General features: G+C 45.9%; 1 protein-coding gene across 3 annotated transcripts in view; it reads right to left on the bottom strand.

Moving 5' to 3' along the window:
* Positions 1 to 18297, bottom strand: part of LOC141148856 (histone lysine acetyltransferase CREBBP-like) — a 275728-nt gene that overhangs the window by 58299 nt on the left and 199132 nt on the right. The gene's annotated exons all lie outside the window — the stretch shown is intronic.

An 18297-nucleotide genomic window follows, 5' to 3' on the forward strand; every position in this document is an offset into this window, starting at 1 on the left:
GTACCGTGCTGTGAGGGGCCCCTGTTTCTTGAGGAGGCTTTCCGGTGCTGGGACATATCGGTGTGGTCCGTGTGGGAACAAAATATCCGCCGGATCAGGCTATTGTAGCTGCTGGGTATGAGGAGCTCTGGAGATCAGCCATGTCCAAGCCACGCCCCCAACATGCAGCTTTTGATATTTGCAACAGGATACCAATGCAAAGACTCCATCATAAAAGATAGGTTCACAGTGCCATGGAATTTTCTGTTTGATCTTTGTCTCTGCTCAGATGAAATCTTTTATGGCAAGGTCAGTAACAGCACCCCAATCCAATGAGACTACCTTTAATAGCCTGGCTATGGAATAGTCTACACTAGAGGTGCAGAGATTCTCATCTGAGGTTATTCAGACCTTGGTGACCAGAAGATCATCCATGAACGCTACATAGGTGAGGATATGAAAGAAGTCTGGTCTGCTCAGCAAAAGCTTTCACTCCTGTGTTCCCTGCTCTAGCCAATATCCTTGACATTTTACAGTCAGCGCTAGAGGTTGGTCTGGCATACAACTCCATTTAAGGTACAGATCTCTAGACTTGTGCACAACGGAAAATTTTGTTTAGTTTCAGTTCGTTGTCATTCGTAAAATACATAATTTCGTTCTGTTATATTCGTTATGTTAAGTTAATTCTTTTTCGGATAATTCGTTATTTCTGTAGAGTGGCGATATTCGTTATACTGAATCTCGAATCATGTCGAATTCATTTGTTATATCCGCTATAATTTATTTTGTATTAGTTGAAATTCAATATTTATGTATGTATGTATGTATGTATGTATGTATGTATGTATGTATATATATATTCGTGATAATGATTCCTAGTTTGGAAAGTCGTTTGTTTATTGAATCTATTAACACACACAATGACAATATCTCTTCTCCTCTGCTCAAATACAGTACAACACCCTTCTCAGTCGGTTCTCAGGAATGCATTTTGCCAGTAATCCAACCTCCAGCACAAAATTAATCAGCTGATTGGACTGTAAGATTTACTTTGAGTTGACCTTTTGTTTCATTAGATCTTTAACGAATTACTGAATCATGTCGAATTCATTTGTTATATTCGCTATAATTTCTTTCGTATTAGTTGAAATGCATTGTCTTTTTATTCGGACATTCGGATGCATCCGAATGCCTGAAAGATGCAAAATTCGGCCAAATTTTGATTCGTTACGAAACGAATTGCACATGTCTACAGATCTCTACTTTATCTTTTCACAGGCTGCAGATGGGTGCAAAAACCAATGACCAGATGCTTCTTCCAGATGACAATCCATATGACCTTGAGGGAAATCCTTGTTCCCGCTGTGGGACTTGGGCTTGAATCTGAGTGTACCCTTTCCTCCGAAAGGTTTCATTTCCTTTGAAGTACCTCACGGTAAAACTACCGTATTTATTGATGTATAACACGCACAGGTGTATAACACGCACCCCAATTTTAGGAGGGAAGTTTAAGGAAAAAAACTTACATTTTAAATAAAGAACTTTGAAGCAAAATTAGGGTCACAGCTCTTCAATGCACCCTGCTCAGTGCCCATCTGCAGCCTATAATTTGACCAACAATGCAGCCTGTTCAGTGCCTATCTGCAGTCTCACCTTTCCCATAATTGCAGCCTCGCCAGTGTTGGATTATCCCTGCTGTCTCCGAGGAAAGAGGAGGAGCGAGCGCAGCTGAATTACACAGAGCCGCAATCTCCTGTGTACCCGGTGTTCCGTCACTCACAGCCACGCCTCCTGGCCCTGCTCATATGATAGACAGAACAGTGGCCGAATGCGGGGCCAGGAGGCGTGGCTGTGAGTGACGGAGCGCCGGGTACACAGGAGATTGTGGCTCTATGTAATTCAGCAGCGCTCACTCCTCTTCCCTCAGAGACAGTAGGGATCAGTGCATAACACGCACCCACGATTTTCCCCTGATTTTTAAGGGGGGAAAAAAGTGCATGTTATACGCCGATAAATACGGTAGTTCTCCTGACAGCAACTACTTCAGACAGAAGGATGTTGAAGATTGCAACACTTTCCTGCAGGGGCCCTTTGGTGTTTTTTTTTTTCCTTTTTACCAGAGATAGACATGGTATCCCTATCTCCAAAGTTCAATTTTAAAGTGGTATCCAGTTTCCAGAAAAACTGGGAAGTAGTTCTTCCAAGTTTTCACATGAGAGGTACTGAGTGCACAACAGGAAGACTTCAGTTTTCTTACACATGGATGAGTTACTAACAGTGTACTTGGTCAAAGGAGGAAAGTGTACAATCTTTTCATTTAGTCATTGGCATGCAGGAAGTACTCCTTTCTGCTCTGAAACAATTGGAAGCCTATTTGACTAGAGGGGTGGCAGCCTTTGGGGTAGTTATGCCAGGATTTGGATGCTAGATCTTCACTTTGCAAATTGTGACACTGTGCATGATAGAGTGGATTGTTGGCAACAGACCCTGGAGTTGTTTTTGTGTACATCATACACTGGTTTGTCTGATTGCTATCCATGATACATCTAAAGCAAAAGCATACCAGGAAGTGACTGTATTTATGAACTGCCTCAATCCCCCAACATACAGGTGTATTACAGACTGGTCCTAACTTTATTCCTTTTTTGCCATTATAGGGGTGTTGCCCCCATCACTTTGACACAGGACTTTGTTTTTTGCAATCTATATGGAATGATCACGGACCATTTCTGTTTACTTTTCAGCAATTACGCTTCTTTTCCAGATGCAATTATTTTCCTCCCAGGGACCCTTATATGGATGCCCATGCCTTATCATTCACAATTGTGGTTTATTTTATATGTCATTGACGTGGCATGCACATCCATGTACAGTTTCCTGGCGTCCAGAAGATTATTGTTTTTCATTTTTGTGTGTTTTGTCTATGTCCTGTGCTGTTTGTAGCCACATCCAGAGATGACTTGATGCTGGCATATCTGGCTGTTTGTCTAGTTTTTTCAGTATCCCCATTATTTTCTCCTATTGAGGAGTTTTACAGTGATTTTTACTTATCAATAAAATTGTAATCATTTTTCACTTTCCTATACATTGTATACTGTGTCATTCATTTTGGTCTTCTGGTTCCTTTCAGTCTTGATTAGGACAACTCAGTTTTTTTGTATATGCTCTTATCAGTTTGGTTGCCCTTTTCTGCACTTTCTCCAGTTCTCCAATATTCTTTTTGTGAAATGGTTTCCAAAATGATGTCTCTCTCTGCCTTCCATACCTCTTATAATACAAAGGATTTTGCTTGCTTTCAAAACCGTATCTTGCCATTGCATGTTATTATTAAGCTTATGATCTACAATGACACCCAGATCCTTCTCCACCTCAGGAATGAGCAAGAGAGGTGGCTACATTCCTACATACAGCAGGATCATGGAGAACAAACATAGCCACCCTCTAGCAGTAAGTCAGATCACAACAGTAAAAAAAAACGAATTTAGGGGAATGGAGGAGACTGAGAGCAATAGAAGTTACTTTTTTGAGAAAGAATGTTTAATTGAATAGATTTTTATTTTTAAACCAGAGTTTATTGTCCCTTCAACCCCACACCCCTAAACCGGGAAAGCCCCTTCAGCGTCATACTGTCCTCATCCTTTGCCGAAAGCATCCATACTGGAACACAAAAGCACCAAGATCCAGAAGCTGGTGATCTAGGACAAGAAAGCAGGATACAAACCCTGCTGGTGGTTGGGTGGCTACAATTGAAGAAATCTGCTTTCACCCACAGACCTCAGAATGTGGATGTAAATACAGGAGATTTTGCAATCCGCACATAAAGTCTTGATCTTCTCCTGGTCTTAATCTCTAGATCTGTAGCATTCCACTATTTACTAAGTACTTTATACTTGTCCTGAACGCAGAGTAAAGTACACAATCTCCACACTCTTCCTGTGTGTCCAGTGCAGTCACTATACAGTCATGGCAAAAGTATGACCACATCTCAATGATATGGGATTTGTGTAAACACCCAGACAGATACAACAGGTCAGCTCCTCTCTCATATCAGCAGACGCCATACTTAGAAGGATTGTAAATTTTTTTTTTTTTAAATAACAAACATGTTATACGTACCTGCTCTATGCAGTTGGTTTTGCACAGAGCATCCCAGATCCTCCTTCTCGGGTGCCTCTTTGCTGCTCCTGGCCCCTCCCTCCTGTTGAGTGCCCCCACAGCAAGCAGCTTTCTATGGGGGGCACCTGAGCCAAGTTGCAGCTCCCTGTGTCCATTCAGACACTGAGCTGCTATTCGGCCCACCCCCTCTCTCCCCTGATTGGCTAGCTGACTTTGATAGCCACGGGAGCCAATGGCGCCACTGCTGTGTCTCAGCCAATCAGGAGGGTCAGGAGTCCCAGACGGCAGAGGGATTCGTGGACATCGCTAGATTGAGATGGGGCTCAGGTAAGTATTAGGGGTGCTGGGGAGGCTGCTACACACAGGACTTTTTAATAAAAAACCTTTTATAAAAAAACTTCTGCCTTTACAACTCCTCTAACCACTTCCAGACGGCGCATGCCGATATACGTGCTCACTTTGAAGAGAAATATCATTGTTATGGCCGCAGCTAGCTGCCATAACCCCTGTATCCTCTTCTTCAGCGGGCGGTCCGGTTTCTGATAATAGTGGTTTCTGCGGTGGATTCGCCGCTAGATCACTTTTATCGGCGGCGGGAGAGGGGCTCCCGCTGCGCTCCGGTGCCCTCTGCCGCGCTCCGGAACCATCGGTAGCAGCGGAGGTGATCGGATGCTTCTCCTTCTTGGGTATGGAGACGAGTAAAGGAAAGATGGCCCCCACCTGTCTCCATATCATTGCCAGGCGGAAGCGACGTCAAAACGTCACTTCCGCCCATAGCTCTTAAAGCGCTATATTTTTTTTTTTTATTGCATTTTAGTGTAAATATGAGATCTGAGGTCTTTTTGACCTCATTTAAGAGGTCCTATCATGCTTTCTTTCTATTACAAGGGATGTTTACATTCCTTGTAATAGGAATAAAAGTGATTTTTTTTTTAAAAGAACATTGTAAAAATAAAATGGAAAATAAATAACAAAAAAAAATGTAAATTTTTTAAATGCACCCCGTCCCGCCGAGCTCGCGTGCAGAAGCAAACGCATACGTGAGTAACGCCCGCATATAAAAACGGTGTTCAAACCACACACGTGAGGTATCGCCGCGATTGGTAGAGCGAGAGCAATGATTCTAGCCCTGGACCTCCTCTGTAACTCCTGCAACCTGTAGAATTTTTTAAACGTCGCCTATGGAGATTTTTAAGGGTAAAAGTTTGTTGCCATTCCACGAGCGGGCGCATATTTGAAGTGTGACATGTTGGGTATCAACTTACTCGGCTTAACATTATCTTTAATAATATAGAAAAAATTGGGCTACTGTTATTATTATTATTATTATTGTTACTATTATTATTATGCCTTATTTTTTCATTCAAAAAAGTGTATTTTTTTCCCAAAAAAGTGCACTTGTAAGACCGCTGCGCAAATACGGTGTGACAAAGTATTGCAACGACTGCCATTTTATTCTCTAGGGTGTTAGAAAAAAAAAATATAATGTTTGGGGGTTCTAAGTAATTTTCTAGCAAAAAAACGGTTTTTAACTTGTAAACAACAAGGCACGGTCCTTAAGTGGTTAACACAGTAAGGCCCCTTTCACACGATCGGACCGTTCAGGTCTGCCTGTCAGTTTTGACGGCGGACCTGAACGGGCGCTCCATGTTAGTCTATGGAGCGTCGGATGTCAGCGGAGACATGTCCGCTGACATCCGACCCGGTCCGATCCGCTGAAAAGCAGACGGATGGCTCTACGTCCAGGTCCGTCGCTGGCGGATCGGATCGGGGGAGATCTGACGAAAACGGACACGCTGTCTGTTTTCGTCCGATCCCTCTATAGGCGGCAGCGGCGCCTGACAAGCCCCTCCCCTCTCAGTGAGCAGAGAGGGACCTGTCATCCGCCGGCTCAGCGGAGATCAACGGACTGATCTCCCGCTGAGCCGGCGGACCGAGGTGGGCTCCGTAGAAACGGAGCCCGCCTCGTGTGAAAGGGGCCTAAAGTGAAAGAATTCCCAAGAAAGTCAGGTGATTTTCCCAGAAAGCTGAGCTGGTCTTACAGTGGAAGTTTAGGCAAAAACTAACTAACTCTAATCCTACTCTATGACACATTCTAAGACTAATCTATCTAGCCCTGTAAAGCAGGAACCTCTGTACTTACCTTTTCTGCAGCCGTTCCGGTCTGGTCCCATGCTGAGCTGTCAGCTGTGTGTGGAGGCATGTGCAGAAGAGGCAGCCAACAATGCAAGCCCCATAGTAAGTCTATGGGTGATGTCACTTTCCAGGCATTTCCAAGTCATTGTCGGTTCTTTCCTGCACACAGCATCCACCGCCGGAGATTGGATTGGCTGCTGAAAAGGTAAGTACAGTGATTTTTGCTTTACAGGGCTAGATAAATTAGTAGGATTAGAGTTAGTTTTTGCCTAAACTTCCACTTTAATACAGTCACAGTTAATATAGTTGAGTCACTGGCCTGAAACAAGTATGGAGGAAGTAATAATGACAGCCCTTTATCTGCATTCTTGTCTTGGATTTACTCAGAATGTACTGAAGAAGCCAAAGAATACTTTGGTTACGGCTCCATTTACATTAGCGCTTCTCCAAGTTGCACAATTTCCAGTGCAACTTTGGGGCGCAACTTTGATTCGACTTTGCATTCTCTGGACCAAAGTTGCCTCAAAAGTTGCACCAAAGTATTGCAGGCACCTTTTCAAAGATGCTGCGACTTTAATTTGCACCAATTTGAACGGGTGCCATAAAAAATAAATGGTCTTTGTCCAAAGTCGCATGACAAGTAGCACAAGTGTGAATGGAGCCTAACTAATCCAGGAGACGAGTGCACATCATAAGTTAAGGTATATCTATAGCCCAAAAAAATTTATGTAGCGCTTAGCCTCGGAGGGGTTGCTGAGAATATGACAATTTCTCCCTTGCTAGTACAAAGGCTGCCACACAGTTCCATGCACATCAATATGACAGGCTTAGTCTAGGGCAGCCTTTCTAAACATTTTCAACACCGGTCTCGGGGAACTGCTGCTAAAAATGACTATATCTACAACTCATAATACATTAGTGTGATGGTCAGTGGGAAGAATGCTCCTTACACTTGTGGTCAGTGGAGAGAATTACCCCCTGACAGATAGGTAAAAGATCAACGTTGTCCGGTGGAACTTATCTGAAAGGCAGAAATTGCTCAGGGAACCCCTAGCAACCTATTATGTTATGTTTTATGTCTGCTCAACACTTTCTTTATTGTGAATGTTTTAAGTCAGGGGCATTGTTTTTTGATTGTGAAAAATCTAGTGCACTTCTGGGCACCCTGAGAGGAGAAATCTTATGGAACATATATGTAGCACTAACTCACGTTGGAGCTGCTGGTTTAAGCGGGTCTGTTACCTTCACCTTGCTTCCCTTGGTTGCACTGGGTCTAGGGGTTCCGTTGAGTTTACTTCTGGACGACACACGCACCAACACTGGAGTATGTTTTCAATGCTTTATTGAACAAACAAATTTTAGGAAGTAGCAGGAAAGAGGCGGAAAAGGAAACTTTCAGGAGAAACTCAAATATCTTCTTATAGAATCTTTGTGACAAATGTCCTGGTAGAATTCAGATAACTAGGTGGAATGCGCTCCCCTTGTGGGACACACTCCTTGCTCGTCTGGATAGGCCTCTCTCACCGGTCTAGCAGCCAGTACGCAGCATGAAATCAAAAGTCTCTGCCACAGACTCATTTGGGGGGGTAATCCATACGATCCTCTGCCACAGGATGTATCAGATTTTCTCTGCAGTGAAAGTCAGTCACAGTGCCTGAACCTTTAAGCCGAACCGGCAACACTATGCTGTATGGTTACTTCTCTTGGATACGTCCTTCAACCGAGTCACCAGGCCCCTCCAAGACGGGTCCTCCCCTGGGATCTCCTCGGCCGCCCAGCTTCGTCACACAGGACCGACAGCTCAGGACCGTTCCTCGGCCGCGGTGGTAGGCCCCAGACAAGCCTCTGGGCCCACCCCTGCGCCGCTGTATCGTGGGCCTCCCGATCGGAGGACCACGAGGTAGCTCCTTAACGCATACCTGTCGGCCAGGAGGGCCAGCAGGTGGCTGTAAAAAAAAGACCCAAGAACATGGCGTCTGTCCCATAAATACCCTCTTCCCAGAATGCAATTCGGAGGACCACCTCCACCGAGCTTGTCTCCGAGACAGAGGAGCATCTATACACTTCGACACGTTGCCTTTCCAACATCGAACAGTGGTAACAGCGACACCCACCGGTCAGCACGGAAGCACACACAACGTCAGCAAAGCTGGAACAGAGGCGAACTTTTAACCTTCCTAACACACTATTTACTAAATTTACCTAATCTGCGGTAGATTGTAAATCTACCAGCGCTACATACTCCCCCCACTACAATAGACGTTGTCCCCAACATCTGTCCTGACACAGTAACAGTAACTCTCAAGCCTGAGAGTAGCATTTGAGTTTCTCATAACTTTAGATAGGCAAAGAGAGAGAGAAAGGACAGTTTAAAGATATTATGAGACTTATATCTTATAAAACATTATGTTCACAGCCGCGAACAAAACCACAATACAATTTTACACATCCTCACTAACTAACTAGCTGAAAAGCCTCCCAGCTATACAGATGATCCGATGATCCCTGAAAAAAAAACATATTTAAACACACACATATACATCCTGCGCAACACCAGGAGCAAAGCCTCATTTAAAATGAGACTCTCTTCCTATATTTATATTAGAAAAAATATATATACTTTTGAAGTCCATCCCTGCATAAGAACTTCTTTTTTTTTTTTTTTTTTTTTTAAACAAAATCCGGCTAGCAAACAGAAATCCTTGGATTTAAACACAGAACAGGATCTGTAGATCTTGACCACGCAGACCTCTTTACCCTGTCACTATCTAGCTAAGTAACTTTAAAGTGGTAGTGTCCATAATTACCAGTAAAACCGAGGATCTGGCAAAGTCACATATTTTCCTTCTTTATCCACAGTGGTAATAAAATATACAGCATTGTCCTTTCCTGGTCTGCAGATTACCACTTTATCAGCATAGATATGCCGACCATAGTTCCAATGTACAAAGCATCCGTTGAAACGTTCATCCATCCGGACAGAACATCCAGTCTTTCTAAAGGGCTTAGGCACAGACAAGTAGTCCCAAATAGCGTAACTATACCAAAGCTCCCGATTAGCTTCAATCTCCCGTATGACATCCTGGGGCACATAGGGGAACTACAATCCATACTCTGCAGCTACACGCTTGTTTAACATCCTTTGCAAGCGAGCAAGTTTTGGCAAAGGTCTGTTTCTCCCCATACCAGGCGGTACACAGGAATGTAATGACTTTTTACCATAGACCCAGCCGGTGTCTGTAGCGAATCAATAACTTTTGACAAAGTCCCAGCAACGGTACTGTGCGTCTCCACACAGGGTGACGTTTTCCCAGAACTCATGGCAGTCCATTCAGGAAGGGTCATTATGGAGGCAACATCCTCGCCTTGTGACCACAATAGCTCTTGCGACATGGTTTCAAACAAGTCATCATCCCCGGAAAGATCCGACATGGATTCTATTTCCGAGTCCCTTAATTCTTCCGCTGGCAAATATTTATTTACAGTCCCCAACAGTGGCTTACCCTTCCCAGGCGTAGACTCTGGTAGCTCCGGCTCAGGTAACCTCTGGGGTAGGCCTCGACCACAGCCGCGGGAAGCCTTCACATAGCCCACCTTCTTCTGAGTAGGTACTACAGGAACAGGCGTAGTGGACTCAGAAATCAAAGTAATGTCTCCTGACGAGACGGCAGCAACAGTGTCTCTTTCTGAAACAATTTCAGTAGCGACAGGCAAAGTAGCGGCCCGTCGCTCTCTCTCTGCAGAAGTAGCAGCTTTCACTGTAGCGATACCTGTCACCCAATCCATCCGATAGGCACGGGGCGGCATAGTAGATGGCTCCACCACAAACAAGTACTCTCCACACTGCGGACATCGGCCAAATGGACGAAGATGCACGGCCAATCCCCCACATCGATGGCAGGTCATGCCCAGTTCCTCAACATCTCCCAAGGTATACAGGACAAACTTCCCCTGCGGCTTCATTCGAACTCCAGTATCCGTAAGCAGAGTTCCAGATTGCACAGTATTCATCACGGTGCTTGCGGGAAACACTCTGGGTCCCACAACTGATTGCAACGCCGGAAAAGACATGGCCACACTCTGATCTTTCCAGCACGATCACGAGGCTTCTCTTCTGGCGCCAAGCACACTACACGCATCCCACGCAGTAGCAGTTACGGTAACTTCTCCCACTTGTTCTTTCAGTCACGTAGCTCCTGGGCCTCTTCTGGCGCCCAGCTTCTACGCACTCAAAAGCAAAGTCCCGCAGTTTAACCTTTCCTCTTCCTGAAAAGATTTTTTTTCTCAAAGTCCAGCTCTCTCTGTAAACTCCCGGTAAAACACTCCACTGGGTTGCAACAATTGTCGGTCAACAAATCCCGGACGACGCCCCCACATGTAGCACTAACTCACGGTGGAGCTGCTGGTTTAAGCGGGTCTGTTACCTTCACCTTGCTTCCCTTGGTTGCACCGGGTCTAGGGGTTCCGTTGAGTTTACTTCTGGACGACACACGCACCAACACTGGAGTACGTTTTCAATGCTTTATTGAACAAACAAACTTTAGGAAGTAGCAGGACAGAGGCGGAAAAGGAAACTTTTAGGAGAAACTCAAATATCTTCTTATAGAATCTTAGTGACAAATGTCCTGGTAGAATTCAGATAACTAGGTGGAATGCGCTCCCCTTGTGGGACACACTCCTTGCTCGTCTGGATAGGCCTCTCTCACCGGTCTAGCAGCCAGTACGCAGCACGAATCAAAAGTCTCTGCCACAGACTCATTTGGGGGGGTAATACCGTACGATCCTCTGCCACAGGATGTATCAGATTTTCTCTGCAGTGAAAGTCAGTCACAGTGCCTGAACCTTTAAGCCGAACCGGCAACACTATGCTGTATGGTTACTTCTCTTGGATACGTCCTTCGACCGAGTCACCAGGCCCCTCTATAGACCAGCACGCTGCGTGATCTCTCCAAGACGGGTCCTCCCCTGGGATCTCCTCGGCCGCCCAGCTTCGTCACACAGGGCCGACAGCTCAGGACCATTCCTCGGCCACGGGGGTAGGCCCCAGAGAAGCCTCTGGGCCCACCCCTGCGCCGCTGTATCGTGGGCCTCCCAATCGGAGGACCACGAGGTAGCTCCTTAACGCATACCTGTCGGCCAGGAGGGCCAGCAGGTGGCTGTAAAAAAAAGACCCAAGAACATGGCGTCTGTCCCATAAATACCCTCTTCCCAGAATGCAACTCGGAGGACCAGCTCCGAGACAGAGGAGCATCTATACACTTCGACGCGTTGCCTTTCCAACACCGAACAGTGGTAACAGCAACACCCACCGGTCAGCACGGAAGCACACACAACGTCAGCCAAGCTGGAACAGAGGCGAACTTTTAACCTTCCTAACACACTATTTACTAAATTTACCTAATCTGTGGTAGATAGTAAATCTACCAGCGCTACATATACAGTAGTATACCACAGTGAACATTGGTAACAAAAATAAACTCTTCCTTTATGTATATCTTCCTGTACACAGAATATGGACATAAAACGAAAACTTTATTTTTGCCTTCCTTAACTGCTTCCCTTCCGGCCACTGTATTAAAACGGCTGGATAGGACAAGCGTTGATGAATCACAGAGGGTGGGTTTAGGACCAATGAAATTGGATGCCCACTCTGAAATCACTATATGTCAATGCTGACCACCATTGTGCATGCATCGCAGACACACCCAGCTGTTGCCTCTGCAGCTAAAGGGGGTAGAAGTTGGGAGGCGTTAAAACCGCCACTCAACCGCAAGGTTTTACCCCCCCCCCCCCAACCTCACATCTGAATGAGCCTTAATAGTGCAGCTAGTTACAGTGTCTTCGATCACCACCACACCAGTCAGTGTTGCCAGACCAGTGTAGCTAGAAACAGCTTTCATGATTGCCAGCACACCATACCACCACACCAGACCAGTACAGCCAGCAACAGTTTTCTTGATCACCGCCACACCAGTCTCAGTGTCACCAGACCAGTGTATACCAGCAACACTGTTCCTGATTGCCACCACACAAGTCCCAGTGTCACTAGACCAGTGTAAGCCAGCAAGTGTCCATGATCATCCGCTACACAAGTCAGTGTTAGTGTCACCAGACCAGTGTAAGCCAGCAGCAGGTTTCCTGATTGCTACCGCACCAGTCCTAGTGTCGCCAACACTAGTTAAGCACTTCAGCCAGTTCACACTGACACTGTGACACAACATTGGAAATAATCATCTGCCAGCCCAGACAGTGCTTAGTAAGGTTATTGCTCTCTCTTGCTCTCAGGTTCCTCTCAGGTGGCAGCACTGGCAGCACTGTCCTCTCCTCTCCCGACCCCTGAATGACATTACCCCGGGCCGGGACTAGGAAGCACCTGTCGGGGAGATCACTCAGCAGCTCTGCCTGTCAGGAAATGTGTTGGTCCTACACTTGTACTGAGTGCAGGAGCGCACTTGGCACGTTGCAGGCAGCTCTGCAACTATTGTACTGTAGCGGCAGCCGGCAATAAGCTGTGTACAGTACATTGGTCCATATAAAGCAATAATTTTAGCACACTGTCGGTACTTCATCTGCGCCCCCTCCCTCTCCAGTAAATTGTGGCGCCTATGGCTTCTGCCCTTTCCTGGCTGGGCATATATTAAGGTAGGGGTCTGGAGATTCAGCTCCAATAGCCCCTACATTAATCCAGCCCTGGTTGAAGCCAATAAACTTGGGTATCAGGGCCAAGGGCGACCCTAGCGGAGTCGTGCTGGAACCCAGTCCCCCTTCTACACCCGCTGCAAGGGACATACCGTGCTGACTGCTGCTAAGTGTGGGGAGGTGCAGTGTGGTGCGGCCAGTAAATACACTCCGGCTGTAGCAAAAAGTAAAACTTGTATTAAGCAGAATGCAAATGTTACAAATGCCCTAGTGGGAGAGCGCTGTTAAATAAATCACAAGTTAATGTAGTCAAAGATGCGGCTGAGGAGAAGTGCTGACAGCATTTGAGAGGGTGAAATGCGGCCTGGCCAGCCCGGTCCCAAGCGGTGAGACTTCTTTCAGAATAACGGAGCCCTTAGCCATTCCCTCCTCCTTGTGAACCTTTCCCTACCACTAGTTGCTGTCTCTGACAGGCATGGCCTCTCTCCCTGCACTAGCCACTTGCAAAATGCGTGCCAAACCCAGAGGCCGAGACTTTAATAGCCCTGGCTGAACCAAGATGTCCACCAAGGGTCACATGGCTGCTTCGGAGCCATTTGGAAACGCTGCCCCATTGACCCAGGAAACCATAGAGAAACCATGTTTACCTTGGACTTCCTTTCCTGGCTGTGGTAGCACTCAGAACCACCTACAGTGGAGAAAACAGCCTGCACCTGCCTACACGTATATATATATATTTTTTATTCTGTTACAGAAACAGTATTTTTAGGTATTTAACTAAACAGCTCCTGTGGTCAGGTGGGAAAATATCCTGTCATAGCTGGCCAAGGATCACTGCAGTTCTGCACTTGTCTTTTTTGGTGATTGGGCTCTATCTTGGTTCCTTTCATATAGAAACAAACAAGCTTGAAGCAGACTGGTATGCAGATTGATTTCGTCTATGAATTCTGCATACTCTAAAGCTTTACCAATATTATATAGAACCCTCAAAAAATGTAAAGCTTCAGCACTGATCCAGTAGTATTAGAGAATCAAGGTCCTTTGTGCTGGCAATATATAAGCAATTCAGTGCAACCATTACATACTTCTGACCACTGCACTCTATACATTATGTTGACTGTTACATATTCCTGAACCACTGCACTTTATGCACTATGTTGTATGTTACATACTGCTGACCACCACACTCTATACACTGTTATATGTAATATACTCCTGGCCACATCACTCTATATGATATGTTGTATGTTACATACCGCTAACCACTACTCTATATACGCTATATTATATGCTACATACTCCTGGCTGTTGGATTCTGTAAGCTGTGCTGTACATCACATACTCCTTACCAAAGTGTTTACTGTCACAACAGTTGCTGGTTGCTAAAGAGTCTTCAACCGTTTTAATGAAGTTCTTTAACCACTTGACCTCTGGAAAGTTATACCACCTTCATGAACAAAGCATTTTTTGCTATTCAGCACTGTGCTACTTTATCTGGCAAATGCTTGGTCATGCAACACTGTGCCCAAATAAAATTTATGTCATTTCTATCACACAATCAGAGCTTTCTTTTGGTGGTATTTGCAAAGCCGGATTAAGAACATCATGGGCCTGGTGCTGAGGATTTTGGTGGGGTTTTTTATAAAATAAATAAATAAAATTGCAAACAATTTTTTGTTATAACAAACTGAAGTAAAGAGAGAGAGGGGGGTGAGAGAGGGGTGAGGGGTAAAGGAGGGAGGATGAGAGAGAGGGGGATGAGAGAAAGAGGATGCGCACGAGCATGCGTGGGAGTGATGGCAACACAGCCCAGCCAAGGCAAGTGACCAAAGGCACAGAACCCAGAAGGAAGACTGGGTGAAGATGGAAGCGCAGCACTGGAGGGCTCAGTCTGACAGGTAAGTGTATCCTAATCTGCTGTGCATACTTGTACATTATGGCATAACCTACCTCAGGGCCTCTAAAAAGTAGTGTTAGTAAGGTTTACTACCGCTTTAATATCACAGGATCCCAGGAGCCTCTTATGGGGCTCCCTACTGACCCGGTGGCCCTTGGGCAGTGCCCAAGTGCATAGTTGCCAACATTTCAAAAATATTTTCAGGGGCGATTTTTTGACCAGTGGTATATTTAGAGTAGCTGACATCCCCTATGTTCCTCTATACAATCACAAAATTAAATGAGTACTAATAATGGGCAGAACAAATATGAGGACTGAGAAGATTTCCTTTAGTTGAACTAACAAAAGTGTGCCCATTCTAGAGCTGGTAACATTGAGGATATTCAGTATGATTTAAAAAAAACTGTTTTTGTGGGTAAGAGGCATAGGGGAGGAGTATGGATGGTATAAAAGTGGGAAGTATGTGCTGGTGAGGGAGAGGAATGTGGAGGGTATAACAGTGGGCACTTTATACTGGAGAGGAGTGTGGAGGGTATGGCAGTAGGCACTATGTAAAGTAGAGGAGTGTGGAGGGTTGACAGGGCTGGGCTCAGCCCTTCCTCCTTTAAGCTCTCCACAGTGACTCACCTGTTGATGATATCCTGCTCGTCAGTCCTGCCTACTTAAGCTGTCCAGTCCAGATGATCTCTGCCTTCGCCTTGGTCACATCTCTAGAGACGCTCTCATGTGTTCCTGTTGAAGACTTGCTTGGCTGACATTCCTTCTGGCTCCAGATCCTGCTTGCTGTTCTACTACGCTCATCTCTGGCTCCCTGACGTTTTGGCTTGTCTGACTATCCGTTCCAGTTCCTGAACTCTGGCTATGTTTTGACTATGTTTACTCTGTTTACCTTTTTTTATTATTATTAAACAAGTGTGATTTAACTGTACTTCTGTCTCAGTCTGATTCATAGTTTCTGACAGTAGGCAAAGGCCATGATTTTAGAAGATGCAGTCAATCCACTTGTTGGTAATATTTTTTCCAGATTGGATGAGCAGGATCACCGCATGGATCAGTTTGCCATGGCGTTACAAACGCTCCTGAGTCACACGGCTCACCAGGAATCTCCCACTGTGGCTGCTCTGGTACAACCTGTGTTGCAGGTCGTCCCTGCTGCTGCTCCAGTCTCTGTGCAGGCACCCGCCTCATGTATTACCTCTATAAGAGGTATGTCTGGTTCCGCTCCGCTTCCCCAGCGATTTGGGGCGATCCAGTCCAATGCAGAGGGTTTCTCAACCAGGTTGAGATATACTTTGTGAAGCTGCCCCAGGCGTTTCCCACAGACAGAAGCAAAGTAGGTTTTGCGATATCTTTGCTTTCCGAGAGCGCCTTGGCCTGGGCAAATCCTCTATGGGAGATGCAAAAACCTGTTGTCTTGAGTTACCCTGAGTTTGTGGTTTCTTTTAAAAGGGTATTTGACGTTCCGGCACTCTCCGCTTCTGCTGCCAAGTGCCTCATGTTCATCAGAGTACGAGAACTGTTGCCGACTATGCCATTAAATTACGTACTCTGGCAGCAGAGGTTGCTTGGAACAAATGAGGTCCTCGTGGCTGCTTTTTCTCATGGTCTCTCGGATACCATCAAGGATGAGATAGCAGCCGGGATATACCCACTGAACTGGAGAAGTTGATCACGTTTGCCATCCTCATTGACTCAGAGAAAGACTTTTAAGGAGCGCTTGCGGAAGCCTCCTGTACATTTGTCTCCGAACTTTGCAGTCCCACCCTTGCCTCCCTCACCTCCCATGCCTCCTGGTACCGAGTTGGTCTGTGAAGATGAACCCATGCATTTGGGCTTCACCCGTCTCTCTGTGGATGAGAGAACCCTTAGGAGGAGGGAGAGATTGTGCCTTTATTGTGGCCAGGCAGGTCACTTTTTGAAGTCTTGTCCTACCCATCCAGGGAATGCCTGAACCTTGAGGTCCTGTCATGGACAGACCTTAGGTGGCGTTGTTTTGTCCCCAGTTATCCAGAAGGATAAGCCCCTGGTTTTGGTTACCCTTTCTGGGGCTGAGTCGTCCATCAAGATACAGGCTCTAATTAATTGACTCTGGGGCTGCAGGCCTGTTCATTGATGCTGCCTATGTATCGAAGCACTCTATTCCACTGCAGCTGCGTGACACTCCACTTGCCATTGAGGCTCTTAACGGGAGACCTCTACAGCCTGCCCATGTGACTCATGAGACTGTTCCGTTGTCCATGGCCGTAGGGGCTCTTCACTATGAGATAATCCAATTCAAGTTATTTCCTCATCTAAGTTTCCGCTGGTTATTGGTTATCCTTGGTTACAGAGGCACAACCCCTCTTTTGATTGGTTCTCTCCTGGTCGCCACAATGCAGTAAGACATGCTTCCAGAAGGTATCCAAGGTCCTGTGCACCTCTTCACTCTCCTCCCTGCCGGAGGAGTACCGCGATTTTAGCGATGTCTTTGACAAAGGTCAAGCCGGTAGTTTGCCGCCACACCCGTCGTATGATTGGGCAATTGACCTTCAACCTGGTGCCATACCCCCTTGTGGTCGGGTTTACCCTTTTGTCGGTCTTGGAGGACAAGGCCATGGGGGAGTATGTTGCAGATGGACTTTCTCGAGGTTTCATCCACAAATCCTTGTCTCCTGGTGGTGCTGGTTTCTTCTTTGTGAAGAAGAAGAGTGGTGAACTGAGACCTTGTATTGATTATAGGGGTCTCAATCGTTTCACGATTAAGAATGCCTATCCGATTCCGTTGATTACGGAGTTTTTTTGACCGCCTTAAGGGAGAAACGGTTTTGGTGAAGCTTGATTTGAGAAGGGCATACAATCTCGTGAGGATTAAGGAAGGCGACGAGTGTAAAACTGCGTTTAATACCAGAACAGGCCATTATGAGTACCTCGTAATGCCTTTTGGCCTTTGTAACGCCCCGGCAGTTTTCCAGGAATTTATTAACGATGTCCTCCGAGATTTGTTGCAGTTATGTGTGGTGGTTTATCTCGACGATATCCTCATATTTTCCAAGTCCGTAGAGAGCCACTACACAGATGTCTGTCGTGTGCTTCAGAAACTAAGAGAACAATCTCTATTGTATATTGGAGAAGTGCGAATTCCATCGTGAACAGGTTAAATTCCTGGGTTATGTCATTTCGGCTGCTGGTTTTTCGAAGGACCCAGAGAAATTTTCAGCAGTCCTACAGTGGCCCCGACCCGTGGGTTTACGTCCTCTGCAGCGTTTTCTTGGCTTTGCCCACTATTATCGGAAGTTTATTTGTAACTTCTCATCTCTGGTCAAGCCCCTGACTGATATGACCAGAAAGGACGATAACCCACAGAGTTGGTCTCCGGAGTCCATTAAGGCCTTTGAGAGTCTCAAGGCTACCTTTGTTTCTGCTCTTGTGTTGGCACATCCTGATCCTACCTTATCCTTGAGGTTGATGCTTCTGAGATGGAGTTGTCGCCCTTCTGTCTCAACGTCCTACCGCCTGAGAGCGCTATGCATCCTTGTGGCTACTTTTCACCT

This window comes from Aquarana catesbeiana, linkage group LG06 (assembly GCF_042186555.1).
Source record: "Aquarana catesbeiana isolate 2022-GZ linkage group LG06, ASM4218655v1, whole genome shotgun sequence".
Classification (NCBI taxonomy): domain Eukaryota; kingdom Metazoa; phylum Chordata; class Amphibia; order Anura; family Ranidae; genus Aquarana; species Aquarana catesbeiana.